This window comes from Meleagris gallopavo, chromosome 10 (assembly GCF_905368555.1).
Source record: "Meleagris gallopavo chromosome 10, MGAL_WU_HG_1.1, whole genome shotgun sequence".
In the NCBI taxonomy this organism is placed as follows: domain Eukaryota; kingdom Metazoa; phylum Chordata; class Aves; order Galliformes; family Phasianidae; genus Meleagris; species Meleagris gallopavo.
The window spans coordinates 12,699,398-12,721,384 of record NC_139413.1 but is presented as its reverse complement, the minus strand read 5'-3'; the positions used below and the strand labels follow the sequence as shown (position 1 = coordinate 12,721,384).

At 41.4% G+C, this 21,987-nt stretch overlaps 1 long non-coding RNA gene across 2 annotated transcripts in view; it reads left to right on the top strand.

Moving 5' to 3' along the window:
• LOC146543706 (uncharacterized) overlaps positions 1-19,669 on the top strand; it is a 147,406-nt gene extending 127,737 nt beyond the window's left edge. For both annotated transcript variants that reach the window (XR_014885222.1, XR_014885221.1), the window contains one exon: positions 18,879-19,669. This is a non-coding gene — a long non-coding RNA (uncharacterized LOC146543706). The remainder of the gene's footprint in view (positions 1-18,878) is intronic.
• The last annotated feature ends 2,318 nt before the right edge of the window (positions 19,670-21,987 follow it).

Here is a 21,987-nt window from a genome sequence, read left to right as displayed (position 1 = left end):
CCCCTCCTCCAAATATTATCATTTTAGTATTGCATTTTGCTAATGTACACCAGAACCATTCCCTCCCAAACCCAAGTGTGTGCCCTAACAAGGAAGAGGAGCCCCCAGACCTTCCCTTTGTGCCAGTAGGAACTTGCCCAACCCATGGGTGCTGGAAGGTGGGAATCTGAGTGAGAAATGAGAGCCAATGTATAAAATACTGAGGGAGGGGCATTCTGAGGTCCAGAAAGAAACAAAAAAGTGCTTGAAAATTAATCATTCTTTAAAGCAATGATTAAAACAACCTTCCTACCACACACAGGCACCCAGGAGCATGGCTATCCTCACACCTCCAGCTATGCCAGTGTTGAGCAGTGCCTCCAGCTTCCCAACATGGCTCCCAGTGCTGCCAGGCCCTGGGAGCCCGGGGAATGTCACAGTGAGAGACTGAAGCTGTGCTGAAGGAAATCTGTCCCAAGAGGGAGTGAGGAGACGGTCTGTCTGTTCCTGGCCTTGCTTTTGTTTTATTTATGCCCTAATTTTATTTTCAGATGATTCATTTGATTTATTTCACTGCTTTTAATGCTGTTTCTTTTCTGTTCTGAGCTTGAATGGTACTGTGAAATAGTCTAATATTAAATTACGGTGATTCTGCATTTTAAAACGAGCTCGGCAGGGTGGAAGAACACATGTGAAGCTCAGAGACATCATGTTTCATGTTGGAAAGCTGAAGTTGTCCCTTTGAATCCTGGTAAAAACTATGTTAGCAAGTTCTGTTGCTGTCATTATAAATGTAATGCCTTTTCTTTCGCATGTGCTTACTTGCCAAGAGAAAAAAATGACATCCTGGGTGACACTGGTAGTGTGGGATCCCAGTCTAAGAGACTGTAAACAAGAGGAGGTGAGAAAGAACTCAGCTTACTACTCTAAGAATTCACTTAAAAGTTGCGGTCTAAATTTAGGTCTGGAATAAAAATATTATTGTTCCCCTCCACACCTCCCCAGCACACACACACTTCCCCTTCAAAAAGGAGTTTGACTTATGGCTCCTCCATAGTTGCACTACAACTATGTCAGTAGTAACTGATTAAAATAGGGTTCTAGGAAGCAGACCCCCAGACCGGTGCTGTGGGATGCACAGGCCCTTTTCTGCTTTACTGGTGTTTGTTGCCTTTACTGGCTCTGTCATGCTGTGTTGGGCTTAGTGTGACACAGCATGGCAGGAATTACTAGTGACATAGTGACAAGAAGAAAATCTGAGACCCTAGAAAATGCTAGGAAAAAGGAAATAGTGCTTTTTATTATTATTTATCTACAATACTGAAAACTGATGGCCACCACAGTCCTGGCCCTCAGAGCTATACCACTGATAACCGTTATCAGCGTGAAGACTCTGAAGGAGTTCACATCGCCTTAGATGAAGGCTGAAATCAGTGAACCTGCTGTCAGGCTGGGCAAGGGTCAGGCTGAGCAAGGGTCAGGCTGAGCCAGGTAGGGCAGGAGCCTGTTGTAGTTGGGAACTTACTGGTGTTCTCATATTGCTTGAATGGGTCCTCCTGCCTGGGATCTGGTGATGAGTTGCCATGGCTTTGGTCTTGGAGCTGGGCTTGAAGAAGAATATATCTTGTTTTCCCAACAAGGGAACTTGTTTTAAAAAATATTTCTAATCATGTATTAATTAGTCCCTGTGATGCGTCCCATCTGAGTGTGGTGGGCTCGTGGCTGCCTGCAGTTACTGTCCTCTGCTTGTTGGGATTTTGTTGGAGGGAAGCACAGCACATATACATTGAACAAGTGTCCAGTTTGCTGGACCCCTCTTTGTTGCTTTGACATGCTGACAGGATTTTTTTTTCTCTTAGAATCACATTCAGGATTTTGATGATGAATGGTTTTATGTTTTTTTTTTTATTTTTTTAATGCTAACGGTTGGGTTACCACCATGAGTCTGAAAGTCTGGGAGGAAGTACTGTCTTTGCAGGGCAATGACAGAAATACAACTGATGTCTTTGTACGCTGTGTTCCTCCTGTAGCTTCTGGCATACAGCAAAATTATCTTTTGACTTCTAACAATCAAACTCATTTTTACTATTCAAATACAGTTTTGTGAAACAACTCTGCTTACCAACCTTATGTTGGTCATTTTTGAGGGGTAAAAAAAGATTGAATTATGTAATTGAACTTTGCAACTAATAAGAGAAGTGACACAGATTTTATTTGTCATTTAAATATTGTACCTTGTTCTACAGATTATTGTCTTTCCTCTTTTTTTTTAAGGTATATTGCTAGCAAGCAATCTAACTAGATCACAGCTTTTCTCTATTCTGTGTAATACATCACATTAGATTATCTGTAATGCTACTTTATTATTATTTGTATTTTAAGAGATATTGCATGCGTTGTGCTTGAAATATACTTGGAAGGATTTTATCTGTGACAGCAACTCATGTTGTTTCTAATCTTAATCCCGACATCGCTAATTTTATGTTTATGAGTAAACATAGTGATAAATGAGAATTCTCCTAGAATGGTAATTGGTGCTGCTCTTTTGTACGCTGGGTTTCAAATCTGCGTGTAATTGTCGGTGCCCTATAGAAATGTTAATTATCTTGGATAATTCTGTTTGCCTTGATCGGTCTAGTGCAGTCCCAGTTAGTAAGAAGGTGTCACCCAGGAAAGTTAGGGAGCAATACGGCATTGAACTGATGCACAAGTTGGGGGAAGTGCAGCTGCACTAGGTGCTGCTGTCTGCAGGACATGCAAGTGCACACTCAGCATGTGGGGCATGATGTCAGGCATGGCGTGGTCTCCTGCTCCATACTGTTAGTACATTTATAATGAAAAATAGAGAAAAATTAAACTGCAATTTGGCATTTCCATGTTTCAAGTGCTGTGCTGACTTGTACAATTGTGCGGGCCCCTATGCTGACAGGCAATGCCCTGAGAAAACTGCCAGCCTTGAAGGAAGGACAGCTACCTCTACACGTTTGGGCAGCCCCAAAGACATGACTCTGAGTAGTGTGATGAGGAGTGCCCCACTGTCATTGTGCCCACACCCCCATGCGTGCTCCTGTGCGGGGCCTAAAGTGGCTGTGGTACTGCTGCTGTCCTGTGCCCAGCACACAGACCTGATTCTGCTTCTTTCAGCAATCCCCTGCCTTGTAAAGGAAACTCCTTATTTTTATACAGAAACTGTGTCTTCTGACTATAGCCCTTGTTGCCATCTCCCAAAGAATATTTCATGTTATCTTATACCATTTTCTTAGATAACATTTTCTTTTCTTACAAAGTCTGAATATAAATAATCACTTATAGCACATCTCCTGAATCAATGAGGTTCTGCAGGCAGGAGCTAAGCTTTTATAAAAATGCCATTGTCAGGCAAGGTTTGGTACAGCTCCTACAGTCTAGATGAGGAAAAATTTGAAACTGTGGATAATTTCTTATCTACATATCCCTGATGGCTGAACTGTGCACCTGTAACTGGGAACACTTCTTGTAATGCTGCTTTTAAGTGGAAAAGATACTGAATAAGGCAAAGAAAGAATCAACATAAAAAAAATCTTAGCTATAAAATAAGTTGAATATAGGTTTAGAAGAGGGGATATGTAAAATGCCTAATTAAGAATAAAGAAAACCCCTGTGCTGAAGTTTCAAAACCCAAATGAGCGTTGTTGTGTGGAGATAAAGCATTCCCAAAGGAAAACACTGCAAGAAAATTATTCTTGGCATTTTCTATTCATTTCTATTACATTGATTTTAAAATCAGCTCTTCTAAAATATGGCACTGTTTTATATACATCTTGAGTAGTATCTGCAGAAAGCTCTATGCAGAGCTGTGTTGCACCAGGCTATGCTCAGTTCCAGATGATGTTCTTGGGTATCCAGCCAAATAAAAAAGCAGTGACTACAAGTATGTGTTGGAAATGCCCACTCATTGTCTTCTGTTGTGATTCTTTAACTTTCAGAGCATGTTTTGGGCATTGCTGTTACGCAGCCATCTGGTAGCCCCTGGATTACTGGAATCTGCCAAGGGGACATGTGCTGACATTCAAAAGAGAGTAAGAGACTGTTAGCCAAAATATTCCTTTTGTCTTATAGATAATATTTGGCTTGCAGTTGGCACACCAAAAAAATCTGCTTTAGAAGTAAAAAAAATAATTTAAAAAAGACAAATGCTTCTATAATTAATTAAGCTGTGCTCTTACTACTGCTTGACCTGCTTTTGTATGGATGATCATACCATCAGATTGAAGCAATCTTTACATGCAGTGGTGCAAGCCCCTGAGTTCTGTGTAGAATGTCTGTACCTATCATCTACTTGCCTTCCTGTATGAAGGCTTTAAACACACCTTGATCAGGTTTTTGTCAGAATGAACCCTGAAGTGTTGCCCATGGGCAGGACATGCTGTCTTTCATGTATAACTCTCATGTGTAAACAGATGCATTTAGCTTATTATTTTTCTGCTTCTTTTAAGTGGTGCAACCAGGAGAGCATAGTTTTCCAGATATGAGACCTCTAAAGCCAAACACTTCACCAGTGACATCAGAATGAATTTGAAATCTCTAATGGAAACACAGAGAGAGCCTTTCCAGGGGTAGGCTTATCCTTTCCTATAGCTGTTGGTATCTCTTATGGATAAGCTGTAAAGTCCTCCATTCAGTCCTGAATTATTTTACAGGTGTGTGATTGAGTTTGATTTTTCTTAGAACTCCTGGAAAGTAAGTTGCTAACTTTTTAAAGGCAGTTTGCTAAAGACTAATAAGAAGCTTGTCAAGCTACCAAACATTAGATAGATGCACTATTTACAGATGTCTAACTTGCATATGTATGTGTGCTGCAAAAGCTACAGTGCAAACAAAGTGATTTTAATGCTACTGTGGTTTTTAATATCGATGCAAGAATCAAAGCTTTAAAAAACCTATGGCAGTGGATGAGGATCATAGGATCTCATTGCTCAATTTTTGCACAAGCTCATTAGCAGACCTCGCCAACGGCAGATGACACTTCAGCTAACCTGAGAGTAGTCTGGAGGCAGTGCAGGAGGCACCAGGACCACACCATGTGCTGAGCCATTTCCCTTTCAGAAGGCTTTAACAAGAGCCCTTTGCCTCTGGTCTATGATGTGACCGTGTTATTTTGTGGCAGGGTGAAGGAATAAATCACTGCTTTCTGCTAAAAATATCAACTGAACCAACCTGTGCTGGTGGATTTTCCCTTTGTTCTTCCACTATAGCTTGTGCACCAAACCACATGTATTGCATCAGCAACTGCTGCACAGCAGCCTCCTGTTTGGAGGACAGGGAGAAGGGAGCTGCCTGCTTGCCAGCCTTGCTGTGTGCACGGCCAGTGAGCTGGGATAGATGCACCAAGCACACGCTTGCAGGCTGTAGCAGGGTAATGCAGACTGTACAGCTCTTCCAGCATCTCTTAGTGACCTCCAGTAATTTGTGGGCTGAAGGATACTGCCATGAGATTGTCAGTATAGATTTAAGATGAGAAAAGAGTAAATAATTAATCTGAGGGTAATAATGAGGTCATGTTAGTGCCCTGGCAGAGTGGTGCTGTGTGAAGATGGGCAATCCCAGGGGCCATAACACTGTGGGACATGGGGCTGCTGTCAGCAGCTCTCTGTTTTCCCTTACTTTTACACAGTTCCCTACTGCAGTTTGATTTGTGAGTCTGAACACAGAAAAATATTTCCTTTAAATAACCACTTTGTTCACCATTCATGTTATGTTTTGGTATAAAGTAGGCAAGAAACTTAAGCAAAATGTGTAAAAATAGTGCCTTCTGCTGGGACGGGATGTGTGTAACTGGTAGCACCAGAGTCGTCTTGTTCCTCAAGATTACAAACAGAAACTTCTCTCAGGTATGGTAGTCTTCCAAGGGATAGCACATTTGAATTCACAGCGAGTGCTTTGGAGATGCTGGACCAGCGCATCTGATTCCCCACATCTCCAAATTTCTGAGTTTTAATTCAGATGCATCTTTAATATCCGTAGAGACTGATGTTCTCAGCACTCAGTATTAAACAAATACTGAGTTAAAGCAAATCTTTGTATCTCTGTAGACAAATACTTGAATTATCCAACAAATGTGCTTTTTCTCCCTTTAAAACAAGCTTTTAACCATATTATTTCACTATTTTATTTCTGGAGATCCAATGGTCAGACAGGAGTGTGGTTATTAACCTCCAGCAGCATATTCTAGGTATAATGTGATAACTGGCTCTTGCCAGGACAAGCCGCTTAAAACATTCATGCAAAGGGACAGTAGTGTTTTATAGTACTATTGTTTAAAAAGCCACTTTATGGTGCGTGTTAATATTTTTGTAGCAATTTGGAATGCTAAAAATAAGTAAAAAGAAACCCCACAAAACTGTGTCTCGCTGTGTGGAATCACTGCTTTATAGAAACCAAAATTTTTGTATCTGTTTTCGCTGTTAAAATTGCAGGGCACAGGCATTCCTTGTTTTACGTATGAGCACAGATATGCCAAAATCTCAAGTGTGTTTGTGGAGCTGTGCAAAGAAGATACCAGCCAGAACCTGAGGAGGAAACTGGGGCTTCCAAATAGCCTTGGGATTTATTTGCTTTTAGTTCCCCTCTGGGTAACTTGTTGGCAAATCCTACATAGCACTGAAGGCAAAATGACACTTTTTCTCATTCCCAGGAGAGACAAAACATGAGTTCAGTGACAAAGTGCCCTGTGGCCAAGAATCTGCACGCTCGGGGTGATGCAGCCTGTGACTGCAGGGAAATGGGGCTGAGGTTGTCCAAAAGGAAAGAATCTGTTCTATGACATGCTGCAATCCAAGTGCAGACTTCAGGAGATGCTCCAGGAGAAATGCTGAGGCTGCAAAGGGTTGCACAGGATATTACAGACAGAGAGCTGTGCAGGCACGGAGGTAGGTATGTCTGCTGGAGATGCTGATGTCATTCCAGCATGTTGTTAAAGACATAGAATATATTATTTAAAATGTGCTAAAAGTAGATGGCATGCAAGTGAATTGTAATATGTTGAGGTGAAAATGTGATAAACTACTCTTAGCCTTTGACAATACTCAGTGCCACTTCAGTTCTTGGAGAAAATGATAAGCTTTTGATAAAATAATAAGAAAAACAGAAGAAAATGCAACCCTATCTTTCATCTGACTCAAACTCTTTTGTTCATAGGAGTGAATGCTCAATGAGAGCAAAAGGCAGAGGGTAAAGGGGGGTCTGAGATGGGAAAGATTGTGATTATACTGAGAATACAGGGTATGACCAAGAAAGATAATAATCAAGATTAAAGAAGAAAGAATACTTTAAATAAAGCTCAGATGGGGAGAGCTCTGTATGTCGCAGAACAAGAGAAGAATAACTGATTGTTTGTCTGTGCTATTTCTCCCAGAACTGTATATGTAAAATAGTAGTATAAATAAAGTGTATTCATCTGTCCAACGGGGCTGCAGCAAGACTGTTGCTAAGGGATGAACTGGCAGAATGGTGATGAAGAGTGTTACTATAAATTCTCTTAAAACAAAGAGGAATTTGTTTTGTTTGTAGGAGGGATTGTACTAGTGTGCCATTTCTTAGGAAGTTTTGAGACTAATTTTTCTTTTAGAGCAATTGTTGCAGGTTACGATGAGCCTGAGAAGACAGAATCAGTAAGCCCGGAGTTGCAGTTAGATGTGAACTGCTGCCAATATTAAGGCTGAGGCTAAGAAAAATACTGATGTAAGCAGAGGAGCATTAACAGTTCCATCTCCCCTGTTCCCAGCTTTTGGAAAGAAGATGGAAGGGCAGGAGGAGAAAGCAGGTTCTACAGAAATCAACAAAAACGGTAACTTGGTGGAAATGATATCAAGAAATGTATAGAATGTGGAAAGACCTGAAGGACTTGTTCCTAATCAATAGTACCTTCAAGGTATGAACAGTGCAAAAAGGCAGAGGAATAATTCATTGTCTGAGCTGGAGACAGGAACAAGGGCCTGAGACAAATGAAGGAAAAGTTGAGGATAAATATTAAGAAGAGTTCTCAAAAGTGTGATTTTCTCCTGAAACTGTTGCTATGCTCTGTAAAGTGCAGTGGTGTGGTAAAATGCAAAATATACTCTTGAATGCATTTAAAATATAATGTCACAGCTGTACAAAGGTTCTCCATCATCCTTTGCTCAAATACTGCTTGGAGTCCAAGTACCAGGGTAACGTCCTTCCTCCTGGGAAGTGTAGTTGAGAATGATGTGTTAAGTACACAGTTCAGGTTTGAAACACTGGTTTTATGCAGGGTTTTGGTAACTTTCCTCCTGTGGTGATGAACTTTGTGAAGGTCTGGTGTACCTTGTCCCTACTGTGAAGACAGTACTGCATGAAACAGAAAGGTTAACTATCACCTGGAATTTACAGACTTAAAAAACAGATGAGCAGATTGAGTAGAAAGGGAAATATAATACTACGTTATCTTCAAACCCGTTAATTTCAACATCTTCACAGAAATGCTTTTCTGAGCTGAGACTGTTCAAGTATTTCATCCATACAACAAATTAGTGATGGTGTGCATGGTGTACGAAGTGGAACAGATTTCTAAGAATTAAAAAAAGCACAACAGATTTTTAGCCATAATCAACAGATTCTGACTTGTATCGTGTCACTGTCTGTAACCTGATGTAATGCTCTGTGTTCAGGATCATTGAACAAAGTTCTGTCCTGGAGAAATTGATCTTCCTCCCAACCTTAGCCCCCGCCCCCAATCCCCCATAAAGACAACTGCGAAGAAGTTAGAAAAATCTGTTGTATTGGTAGGTTTATTTTCTGTTCCTCTCTCCTATAAGCCCTATTCAATACTAAGGATGGAAGTCCTGGCACACTGTTGTTGCTGCATATGGAAGGGGACAGGCAGGCATGTGGGACAGTGCCCATACAGAGAAAAAGTCCTTGAGCAACCTAGCTTTTATCTTGTAGGGCTCTTGTAGCAGCTTTATAGGAGCTCATGTTTACGTAGCAGTGTAGAGAGCTGTCAGGAGAAGGGGGGAAAATCAGGAAAATAATGTTTGGTTTATAAAGCAAGGTTGCCTCTTGGGTGAGGAGCATCGGTAGCTATACCAGTACCAGGCTTTCAAGTGCGGAAGAAGATTTGTCCGTAGGGCTGTACATCCTTGGTTGCGTGTTAAAGATTAAGGAAGGGCTTCGACACCCTGAGCTGCCAGTCTCCCTGCTTGTATTCCCACAAGCATTGGCTTGTGCCAGGGGTTTGGGTGATGCTGTTTCATGTTCAACACAGCCATCGGCTTCTTGGAGAATCCATCGTTTCCTCATATCATGATTAAATCGTACAGGGAGAACACATGTTTCTCAAATCTGCCTGCAGCCTTTGGGTAAGACTGTTTTGAGTTTGACAAGGGGAGCTGAGGGTGCATGTGAAAGTGTGCAGTTCTGAGTTTGTTCTTTTGGGTGCTTTCATATTGCAAAAATCAATTATTTACTTCCTGTCAGGTGAAAGCAGAAGATTAGTTGCATTAATTTTTGAATGCTTAAATTGTGTGTGTAAATTGATCTCACCTTGCTGAGGTCCTATTTGCAGCCTGCCAGACATCAGTGGCAGGGGAGCTGTGGTAGAAGTGTGTGCAGCTTGTAAAGCACTGCATATGGGTAAGCAGGAGGCAGGGAAGAGGGGGAAACATTGACAGACTTATAGTTTGATGGGGCTGGGTGCTGGTTTGCTTTAGGCTGCTCATTGGATCGGATTGATCACCCAAGGCAATGTTGTATCTGCCGCAATACTCCCTTTGCTCTCCGTTCAGCTCGTCATCTATACATACAGCACAAAGTTTTACAGTGATTTCTAGTGCTCTCCAGAAAGACAGTTGGCCCCTACAATGGCCAGCACTCCCTGTAAACAGCAAGGTTGCAGAAATGCTGTGCTCACATGCTGGTGGGGTAAATATTTAGCAGAACGTGGAGTGGGTGCAGCTGCTCATCCTGGCAGTAGTGGCTGTGGCACTACGTGGCTCTGCCCTGCTCCACTCCGCTGGTCCTGTCCCCCTCCTGCCCTGCTGTCTGCCTCAGGGATGTAGTCTCAAGTGCTTGTGACTCCTTCCAGCTGGTTGCCTGTCTGTTTGAGGTTAGTTTACTGGACCTATATGTTTTTTTCTTTGTTTGATGTACCAAAGCATTGCGGTCACAAAGGAATTTCTACTATACAGTTGCAACATTTGATGTTCTTAACATGTTAAAATTGCCCTTCTATCCCTCCCTTACCCTGCTCAAGACACAGAAAGGGATTTATTCACCAATTTAATATTTACACATTGCCCTGCTGGTGTGCTGAGCCTGGTTGCAGGCATGAGCTGCAGTGGAGGTGTCTCAAGTCATAGCTTTTGTTCACAAACTCTTGCTTTTCACACAGGGCACCTATCCACCCTGTATCTATGTGTGGTGCTACGCTCACTGTTGGGCACATGGCTGAGGGAACACCAGCTGCACCCAGCTTCCCGCCAGTGCGCTCCCTGGGCACCGCAGAGGTTCCTCAGATAGGAGTTTTGCTCTGTTATCTCTTTGCAAACACTATGCCTGGTGGATATTACAGTGCTGCCTAAAATGTTGCTTACTTACATTATTCTGAAAAAATGCTGGTAATAATCACCTAGCAGCAGGCAGCCTTTTCCTCTGTGTTCAGAGGAATCAATTGCCCGCCACTGCGCTTCTCTCCTCCACCTCTCAGAACTGCCTTAGGTTCATTGCAGTGCTCTCTGTGCTACTGTGAATAAATGTAATGCTCTGATCACATCTCTCATTTGTGCATTGATTTTGAACTAATGATGTGTTTATGTGTGCATACCTGGAGAAAAAAAAAATGTTCTCAGCTAGAATGCCTCCTCCATTTTGGACTGTGTAGCTCTGGGCTGTCATCGCGGTACTACATGGAACACTGCTGCTGGGCTTTGGTTTTTATGAAGTCCTTGGAAAGATTTAATTAAAATACCTTCTAGATTTCATCTTCTTTAGGAATGGCCCTTTACAGGTTCTACCCATGGGGTCCTGTTTATCCAATTTAAGGCATTTAAACACAAAATGTTATTCTGCTGTATTTATTCTTTGGAAATGTATGTTTTTTTCTTCCCTTCTCTCCCCCAAGCATTTTGCTGTTATGTGAAGCAGATGCAGGCCGTATCTGCACAGCCATGAGAGATGGGATTGGAACGATTTTAACTCTTCAGCGCTTTGTCAAAAGCCTGCAGGTAACTTGGGGCTCCCCATGTATGAACATTTTAGGTATTTCTTATGGTTCTACTGCGGTTCTTCCAAACATAATGCTGTCATTTATCTTATTCTCTGTTTAACAAAATACATTTCTCTCCTTGGAGATTTTCTCCACCTCTTTCAATGTAGTTCTCTTTGCAAGCTGTTCACTCAACCTCTATTGTGTGTTTGCAGGGTTTGCTTTTGTATTTAATATTGCCATGTTCTCAGGTGTTGACACAAGTACAGCATGAAAACACTTCTCTTGCACTATCATTGCACTAGCATCAAAATTCCCATGTTTCTCAGTGTGAAAGTCACAGCTGGCAATTCAGTCAAGCCGTGAGGTTACCTGTCTGTGTCCAAAGAACCCACAGCTTGGGACTCCTGCTTTAGATGCCGCTTTGGCAGACTTGTTTACCTACAGCTCATTTCTCCATACATCTTCATGGGTTTGCAGTTTCCTGAGATTCAGTGAATCTCATTGCAGTCACAATTAGCTTTTCTCATTGAAGACTGAGCAACAGCAAATATCTTACCTGATCAATTCTTTTCACCCACGAAGTATGACTGGCCCTTTTCCTCAGATCCCAGTAAATTCCTCCTCCATTTGACTTGGTTCTACTTTCAGTCTTATAGTTAAAATTCTAAAATGTATGCATCCAGACTCTCGGGTCATATTTTGTTCTATTCAAAGTGATCAGGCTTGCACCTCTCCAATGCAGGATGCTTCTAAAGTCAGAAATATTTTCTTTGAATGAAATTCTGTCCTTTTTTTTCACATTTTAGACCTCGCTCAGGCACCTGCTGAGTAGGTCTGTACAAGCCTGTTTCCATCTTTACCAGACTCTTCCCACTGTTGCCATGCATGGGGCACCTTTACAGAGGCCAGGAGAGAAACAAGCTCTGCTCACCAGGCGTGCAAGTAAGGAGCAGAAGTGAGTTATGGCCCCACTGAAACAGCTTGTGATGTGGCTCCCTGTCAGCCATGATTTTCACTCTACAGTGAAACAACCTGAGCAATTCCAGATATTTAATTTTGAACTCATGTGATTTTGAGTTATATTGAAGAAAAACATGCAATAGCTTTTAATGATTGCAGTATAATTTCTTCCTGTTAGTTTTCATTTTCCATTATGGTGCAAGTTTTATGTTGTTATTCATTTTATGTACTCTTTATCATATTTGTCAGTAAATCTCTAGCAGACAGAAAGCAGTGGGGTGTGTTTGCAGTACTACAGCTACCAGAGCTTGGCAAAATAGCAGTGTAAAAATCATTTGCATTAGAACTAATAAAGACAGCTGGAATGGACCCCAAAATATGTTCAATAAACCAATAAGACTGACTGCTGATTATACTCCTACTTCAGTGAAAGTAACTGGTTTTCATTCAATGTTTAGAGTACTGTAATTGTGCAGTGTAGTATTTTACCCGCAATTTAAATCTAATATAACGGTCAATGCTTGCCTTTAAATGCTGGCAGTTTGCTAACAATTTCCAGGCTTATGCCTCTTGCATTTTATTTCCTCTATATAAGGGCAGGGTAAATTTCTCACCATGTGGTTTACCATACGTAACTCTTGGCAAATGTTGACTCTTTTACTGCAACCATTATAGACATCACTTTATGGATTAAAGGTGTTTATTTTGTTGTCTTGTGTTGTTCCCCTCTCTTCCCCCACTGCCCATGATCCAGATTTTCCAGAAATCTTCTGGAGTTGCTGAGAGATCATACTTGGGAAAAGGAATTACATGAATTAATCAGCTAATAGAATTATTTAAAAATCTAGATGCTAAAATAATGTAGTAGATTCCCTCTCCGTTTTCCCCTAGAAAGTTTGGCTTCCCTGCTCCATGGAAATGATTTATTTAAAATAGAAACGTCTGACCTTGAGACAATAATATCCTGCCAAACCTGCATGTCTTCAAAATGTGTGCTCACTCTGAAACATGCATATATTGGCATTGCATAAAAGAATGTGCCTGTTTTCCTTTTTGCTTTATGTAAGCAAGCAGGTTTTTTATAAAAAGCTGAACTTATAGACTTTCTTAATGGTATTGATAAATAAATAACATCTCTTTCCTGCAGTACTTGGCAATAGAAGGATTCTGCCCAGGATTATTATAGATAAAAATAGCAAGCAGGATTTTCTTGTACCCTGTACCATACATGAAACAACAAATCGGTCCATACCAAGTTCGTTTAGCCATATTTTACATCTTCTAGAACTGGAATTGTGTAGCCTACAAAACAATTTATATTTTATCTGTACCATCTAATTAATTAAATGGCCCCGGAGTACCAGACTCACAAATCTCGTTAATAGCTGAATACTGAAATAAAGGCTGTTCACCCCTACTAGAATAATATTTGCATATCTCCACCTGCGATGGGTAATAAGTACCTGCCACAAATCAGAATTATGAATTTTGTACGCCTAACAAAACCGCAGGGGAAATTATACCTCAGACATTCCATAATAATTGCAGCTAAGCTGTTTAGTGCCATCCACTTATTCTGCCTGAAGTGTTTAAAGCAGCAACAGTTGTAAATGAATTCAGGCACACATTCAAGAGAAAATGTTTTAAAAAGTTTTTCTGTCTTGCCATATGTAATTATCTTTATAGAAATGTTCAGTTACAAGTTATAACATGCTCACATTTAAAATTGCAAATTAAAAAGTTCTTCTGATTAAAGAATGTTTTGTAAGAGTGCTTTTTTAAGCGTACTATGATAACATAGAAAGCTGCTAAGGCCATGTTTATCACATTGGTCTCCCAGAATCAGTGATCTGGTGTATGAACAACCTCAGCGAGGAGTCTGCTTTTGCAGTGCTTCTTTCTCCAGTAATGTTCTGTTCCTGGGGGAGAGTTAACTGCTAAAGGCTTGGACAGAAATACGCTGCGATGCAGATAGTCTTTCGTAGACCAGGGAATTGGGACGTTAAAGTAGGCAGCACAAGCTGCCTCTGGCTTGTTTATTTTCATGACAGGAAAGGAAACTGCATGTAGAGCAGAGCTGGGGAGGAAGAGCTGTGAGATGCTTGTGAATCAAGCAGTCGGCTGGAATTGAGGATGGATGATAACACAGAAGCTAGCATTTGAACAGTGATTTGTGTTCAGTAGGAGCTCAAAGCTCATGATAAGTATGGGTTCAGCTTTGTCATCCTTGTAAGGACAGCTCTAGGGACTGGACCTGTACTTTCAAGAAGCTTGTGGGCGATGCTTTTAGATCTGTGGTTTAACTTTTAGGTTGCCCTATGTGGAGGCATGAGTTGGACTTAATGATCCTTGTGGGTCCCCTCCAACTCCAGATATTCTGTGATTTCCTTTGGGATTCCAGAGTGCTCTACAGATGTGGTATGAATCCATCCTGTGTGTGTGTGTGTATATGTATGTATACACCACTTCTGACAATATGTGGTGGTTTCTGGTTTATCATGAAAAGATAATAGGCTTATTTGGCATGAGTCAGAAGATGGAAGGGGAGCAAAAGGAACAAATGTGGTTGTAGGCCATGCTGGTTATATTACTGAACCCCTATCCCTCAGTCTTTGGCTTTGCTAGTACAGCTAAGGCAGTTTGAAAGGCATTAGATGGCGAACTGGGAGGAGTCCTGCTGCCTCTTCTGATTTGAATGCATGAGTCGTCATGTTAGTGATTTTAGAGGAGGCAACATACCGACAAACATAATGTGTCTTTGCCCTGGTTCTCACTGAACATTTTGTTGATTATAAATAGCTAGGTTTCAAGCCTTTGCAGCGGAGAAGAACAGAACCTAAGCTGTAGCCTAAACCAGACACACACAAAAAAATGTTATTTGTGATCACCGGAATAATCCCAGGTTTTAAAAGTTACTCTCAGGACATCGGCAAATTGATTGTACAGATGACCAAACTCAGCTAAGGGCTTGGTTTAAGCCATTTGTAACACTGACCGCTGTCCTCCTGCATGATGAGGCTGTAGCCTCACTGTAATGCTTGCTGCCCCCCCCACACCCCACGGAGGACGAGCAGGAGAGGTTAGAAGAGAACTGCTGCTGGGAGGTGGGAGTTTGTGCAGAGTGCCACTGGGGACACACAGCTCACTGGACAGGAGGGCCTCTGAAATCCTAGCTGTGGTTCCTGTGCACATCCACATTTGTATGCCACAAGCATAGCAGTCGTTTTGCCAGTGTTCTAGCAAAGGATTAAAAAATAATTAGGATTTATATATGTTCAAAAGGAAGGGGCACGCTGCAGTGAGTCACAAGGAGGTGATTAAGTCAGGATGTCTGACTCTTCTTAGACTGACAGTGGTTAGTCTGAGTGTTTAGAAAAATAGCTGATAGCTTATACCATGGTGGGAAGTGTAGCTTAAAACTGTATTTTATATTTTAGAGGACTAACTGACAAAGTCCCTATGGATTTTTTTCATATTACATAAAATGGCTATAGAAGTTGAACCATACTATATCTCACTAACTTACACATTAGCCCAGGGCAATAAAGATGTTTTTATTGGAGGCAGATTTCATGAAAAGTTGTATGGTTTTTATCTTCAAATATTGTACTTTGCTGAAGGCGTTTAAGCATCCTGCTGGGACACTCTGTCCTGGAAAGCCGTTACTCTCAAAAGGACAGAGAGGTCATTGGAAAAGCTGCCCGATTTGCAGCATCTTCCCCTTCCCCTCTGCTCCTCTCCCACTCTTTGCCTTTGTTACAGAGACAAAGCTACAGTTTCAGGCTGCCACCTACAGAGGCTGAAGTCCTTGCTCTGAGGGACCCGAGAACCCAGCCCAGGCAAAAGGGAGACCCTGCTCTTCCTGCTTGCCTCCTCAGGCCTTGCTACATCCTCCTTGTTGTCTGCAGGCAATGCTAGGAACCTGCCTCTCTCTTGCAAGGTCACAGCCCTTTGTGCCTTTGGTGACTTTGTGCCAATTCAGAGATCGACAGACTGGTTCCCTGCCTGATGCTGCTACTTTTGTCCTAACTCCTACCATCTTATCTTGATTTTTCACAATAGCCTGTTCTCTAATCTTGATAATCACAGCAGTGCCATCCAATCCATACTGTTGCAGCAACCACCCTCTCCCTAGCATCTCACGCCAGCCACATTGCCTCTGTGGATGCGTCCTTCCATTGCTACATCCCTTGATATTGCTGATAGCATAGCCTGATGCTAGCCTGTATCAGCCTACAACTGTCTCTTGGCATCTGTTGTCTTTACACAACTCTTAGATTTTCCCATCAAGGACTCATGCCTTCCCTCTGATTCTTTCCCTTTCCCTCATTGTGGTTGGCAGCGGTGCCTCATAAATATCCATAAGCCTAACTGCTAGCTGTGATTCAGCACTGCATGTTTGTCTCCATGGCTTGTACACTTGGAAGAGCATTTGCAGTTCAGGGGTGCTCTGTGCCCCAGTGGCAGTCCCTGCTCCCCTGCAGGGACACTCCCTCTCCAGTTCTGTGTCTCACTTTTCTGTTTGGTTCTTGTAAAACCTCAGTTGTATGCAAAAGGAAAGAAAGCATCTCTCTAAAGCCAGAGGCTTTGGGAAGTGGCTAATGACAACAGAAAATAGATTGAAAAAGAACTATTTGTATGGTTTTCACCACAGAGGCTGCCCTTCTCGCACTGCTGTGTAAGTGCTGCAGTGTATGGCATTAGCAACTAAGTTATATGAGTTTATTGCCTTTTCCAGCTGTATCTGTATCAGCTTGCTGTTGTCTAGAAGGCAGATGAAAAGCTGGTGTTAGTGGTTTCTTTCTATAAACTATTATGCAGAGGATAATCTCTGATTGATGAGGTCGTGCCCTGCTACCTTACAAAGAAACACGTATTTCTCCTAGATTTAAACCTAAGGCTGCACTTGACAATCAGCAGTTTCTCATTGATTATGACTGGCAGGGATTTTTATTATGTTTATTTTTTTGTTTGTTTGTTTTATTTCCTTCATTTATCTAAATCTACCAAATGTTTCTGTTTAATCTTTCAATCTACACAAAGTACAGATTTCATCTTATGCTTCAGAGTCTACGATAAAAAGAAAATTTTCCCTTTACCTTGCAATTTCCATTCACATTGTAATTTTTTGTTCAAGCTTAAGCAGTCCACATTTCATTAAAAAAAACCCCACACTATTCATACTTCTTTCATCCCTATAAGATGGTAAAAGCAATGTCACTTTGATGAAATTTGGCAGGTAAGAGAATCGAGTTGAATCATCTCAAACCCCTGGAGTTTTGGGCCTCCAGCTATTATAGTAGAGCAGCTATGAGTATTCAAAAATTGGTCCTTTGTTTGCTCTGAATTTCCAAGCCATCTGTAGCACACAAAAGCCACAGCTCTCTTTATAGTTCAGAATGAATATTTAAAAGTTCAGTTTTAGATTTTATTTGTAGCACTTCAGATCTATCTATCCCATCTGTCTCATGTCTCAGCACTGTGGTATTAAGCTTGGTTGGTGAAGTCAGAACTTGGTGTTAGAATTTAAGGTAAATGCTCATTCCTTTATAATTTGTAATATAAAGTATCCACCTGCATAATCAGGGTCTGCACAGAGGACTGATAACCTGGTGTTATTTATTCACGTGCTGCAAATTATTATTAGAATATTAACAAGCCGCTGCAGATAGCAGTTGCCCAGTCTGAACCTTGCTGTAGGCAACTGCAGGGTGGGCTCCACATGCTGGTGCTGAGAGGCCAAGCCCAGGCTGTGTCCTGAATGTCTGCCTGCACAGGTGGCAGGATGGTGGTGGGTGCCCCAGGGAGGGGATGCGAAGAGTGTCACAGTGAGCGGGGCCTTGTGCCGCTGGTGTGGAGGTGGGGGAGCTGCTCCTTTCAGACAGAGCGTGCGTGCATGCTCATATAGATGTGCCTGCCTATTTCATGGAAAATTTAGCTAGCAGTAACAGAGCTTCCTTAAATCATAGGAAAATATCTCCTTATGGTAATTTATTCTGTAGATTAGCATCACCTGCTTGAATGATGATACTAATGCGATGGTATAGGAATCTGGGATTAAATGAAGGTTAATCTATGAATATCCTGAACCATGTCTCTGGATTTAACTGGGGAGCTGGAGCTTGAAAAGCCAACAGTTATTCTTAAAACAGTATTATACATTTTTTTCTCATCAGTAAAATAAGAATTACTCTGGTTCATATACGATACAAGCAGCTCTGCCTTAATAGCAATATAAAGTGCATTCTTGTAGTTATTTATTTAGGTCCTTACAGAGTGCTGTGTGCCGGTCTGATGGGGGTATGTTCAGCCTCACTCACCCTTCAGGAGACTGAACTGTTGCTTTCTCAAAGACAAACCTTTATTTTAACTAATTTTTGAGTTAATCCGTGCAGATGTGTATCATTTTAAAAAGCAAACTGCGTCATTGGAAAAGTAATACATTTTGCCAAATTGATTAAAACACTACGATTAAGCAACTGTTTTTTCTACGACTGCACCTAGGTCTGGCAGCCTTGGCAGTAGTTAATTCCAGACTAGGGGAAAAATCCACAAAACTTGATCCTCAGAGGCGCTTGCTCATGGGGAGAAGGGATGTTTACTTAGTGAAAGTCAGACTTGCCTTCTGGGTTTGCTTTTCCTTACACCTTCTTTCTTTATGAGCTTTTTTCTTTCTTTTTTTTTTTTTTTGTCTTCCCTTTACTTCAGAATAATGTGATTTTTTTTTTTTCCACAGACTTCTGTCATCTACTGCTAGCACTCCCTGAAGAATTGACTGTCATGAACGTGACGAGTCCATGCTCTACCCATGCAACCATTCCCATAGCTTCAAACAGGCTATGCGCAAAAATGTGACTCCAAATTTTGTTTTTATTATTTTTATTCACTATTTGAGGAATTTTTGTGTGTTACCACTTGATGATAGACTGAAAAACACAGGCAAGTAAAATCATTTAATGTGTCTATGTTGCTTCTTGCTACATCTCATTTGGCTGCAGCGGTATCACGTGGATGAGAAGAGAATGCAGAGTATGTATAAGTCCTGAGTGGGGCTGGGATGGAGGCTCTCCTAGCAGTGAGGATGGAAATGTCTTCATAAATATGTTTCTTGATGGTAAAATACTTCTTGTAAATGGGCATCTGTTCTATAAATGCTCCACCTCACTGTACTTTCATATGGAGACCGGGAGTGAACTTTGGGATTCGGATTGTAAAATATAAGCTAGAAAATGTTTGGAGGTAGGTGAAAAAAGAATAATTGAGCTGTTCCTCTTGGAAATTAGTGGGGCAAATGAAAGGATTCAAGAAGGAAGGGATTGAAAGTTTTTCCAGAGGATGGTCTGAGTTAGTTTGCTAAAGACAATTTGTAGAATGCTGTGTCTGTTAACATAGGGCTAGCCATTGTTAAATGTATGCCAGAGCACTACATAGTTGCAAAACGCTTCAAGTCAGAGAAATAGTCAAAAGAAAGAAGAATCTCTCTAATTTCCACATAATGAAATCTCTAGGTGGAAAACATGAGTGAATCTCAAACCAAAGTCTTACGAAGAAGGCATACACACAAAACCGATGGCAACAAAAAGAGTCTCTCTGGGGAGCTCTATACCCTTCAGTTTCCACCTGCCCTTCCTTGCCCTCTTGCAAAGGCGTGAGCTCCTGGCAAGCAGCCAGGGCTCCGGCAGCATCTGGCAGCCTTTGGTCTGACTAATAATCCTCTGAAGTCTCTGGGGATCTCTGCAGTTTCAGGAAAAAACAATATATGTAGATATATTTCATTTACTCTTTTATAAAACTTTTGTTCCTTGAAGATGCATGACCTCATCCCATTGTAAATCTTTGTTTTGTATAATATTTGTAATCTTTTCACTTAGTATATAAAATGCTGCATACTTCCTTTGCTGTGCCTGTCTTTACCCTCAGCAGTGAAGCTCCATCCACACCAGTAGGACGGAAGGATGGAATCACTGCTACGTCGGATTGCAGCCTGCTTGTTTGTGCAGCAATCCTGGGCTGTTCACTTTTGTTCTTGTTCTGCAGTGCATTTAAATATCAAGATGGGTTTGTTTCTAGTCCAAGATTTCTAAAAATGAGATCCTAAAATTAGATGCATTCAGAAATACTGAATGCACAGCATTTTTGGCTGGCCTCAAAAAAGCTGTCCAACAGCCTAAATTTCTTAAGAAAATGGTTATTTTTTTGTCATCTCAAGCACTGATGTAAGGACCTAGTTTCAGACATCCAACTTTTGGATCTGGACTGCACTCCTACAGGTACACGGCAGGACATTGAGCTGCAGTCTATCTAAGCAGAAAGATGATGGAATAGAGCTTTTTCTCATTCAGGTGCATGTATGCTCCCCATCTTCTCATGCACACACTGGGAACAAGCAGACAATACCAGTGTTTTGTATCAGGTTCCTGCTGGCTGATGGTATAATCCAGCTGCTTCAGTGTAAATAAAAAAAAAAAGATTCTAAAAATGCACAGGTTTCAAATGCTGACAGAACAAGGATTTAAAAATGTGACAACTGCAAGTTTCCGAGAGAACATCTAATCTGAATGTGTTGTTCAACACAGCCATGTAGTTTGGCATTGCTGTGGGGCAGGAATGAGTCTTTTTCATGCAGATCAAATCCAGGTGTTCCATGGAAGCCGTGGAAGCTTTCCCTGGGCTGGTGGTAAGAAAACAGCATTGCAGCAAGCCTGGTGCTTGCTGTCAGAACAAAACTGAAATAAAACCACTTTGACCATTTTTTACCCAATGCAACCCAAAACCTCATGAGGTTGCTGCTCATCCTGCTGTCTTCAGCAGTGCTGTGCTGCAGGCAGGGCCAAGGTCCCTCAGCAGCCCAGGGCTGTGCACTGTCTCTGTGGAGTGAACACCAGCTGGAGTGACCTGGTCCGCCGGAAGAGAAGAGCCGGAGAGTGTTTCCAGCTGGGTTGCAGATACAGAGGAATACTGAGCTCAAATGCTGCTTTTTCAGTGTTTTGTTAGGACAACATGCACTCACCTCGTATCTGTGATTGTACAAACCTTAAAAAAGTGAAAACAGAGTAAGTGCAGGGACAAATCCCCTTGCTCCAGATTATTGGTGCATTTATTTATTTTACTTTTTCCTTTTAGCTATCAGAATCTGTAGATGGGGAGGACAGGTCAGATGTGACAGCCTCAGCTCTGCCACCGCTCAGTCAACAACTGCTGGTTGTTCGATGCTGGGAAATTTCCAAGGTCTTCTCAACATGAGCAGAACAAGAAGTAGGTGAACAGAGGTGTGTTTGAAGTCCCAGTATTAAGATGCTGAGTAACTAATAGCCTGAGATGCAATCCATGTATTATCATTTTTATTTGCACTCAACTTATTGTTTTTATAGCATAACCAGTGCTTGATGCCCCGTAGCCACAGTTTAAATGAATATTAATCTAAATTTTGAAAAAGAATAAATTATAGGCAATGGGGAGTTGTTTGTCTGTGGTTGCTGTTACCAGTGGAAACAAGAATGTGTACCTCAAACCTTGTATATGGGTTTCATAGGCCAGATTATGAAATTGCAGAGAAGCACTTTCAAGTATTTATTTGTTGCATAAACCCAGACATATTTTAATCTGTGTATTAGCTGAACTTCTAGGATTCCATTAGGCTGCATGTATGCACTTATAGATCTCCATAAACTAGTAAGATATCATTAAAACATTCATTTACATAGTCACTGTCTAGTTTAGCTAGACTTTCAACATTACTAATTCAGGTATTTCTGAATTTGCATGCAGCACCTCAGCTACATGGCTTTAATGCTGTTCTCTGTTTTGTTCTGCTGTCAGGTATTCAGCTCCAGTAGAGGAATTTC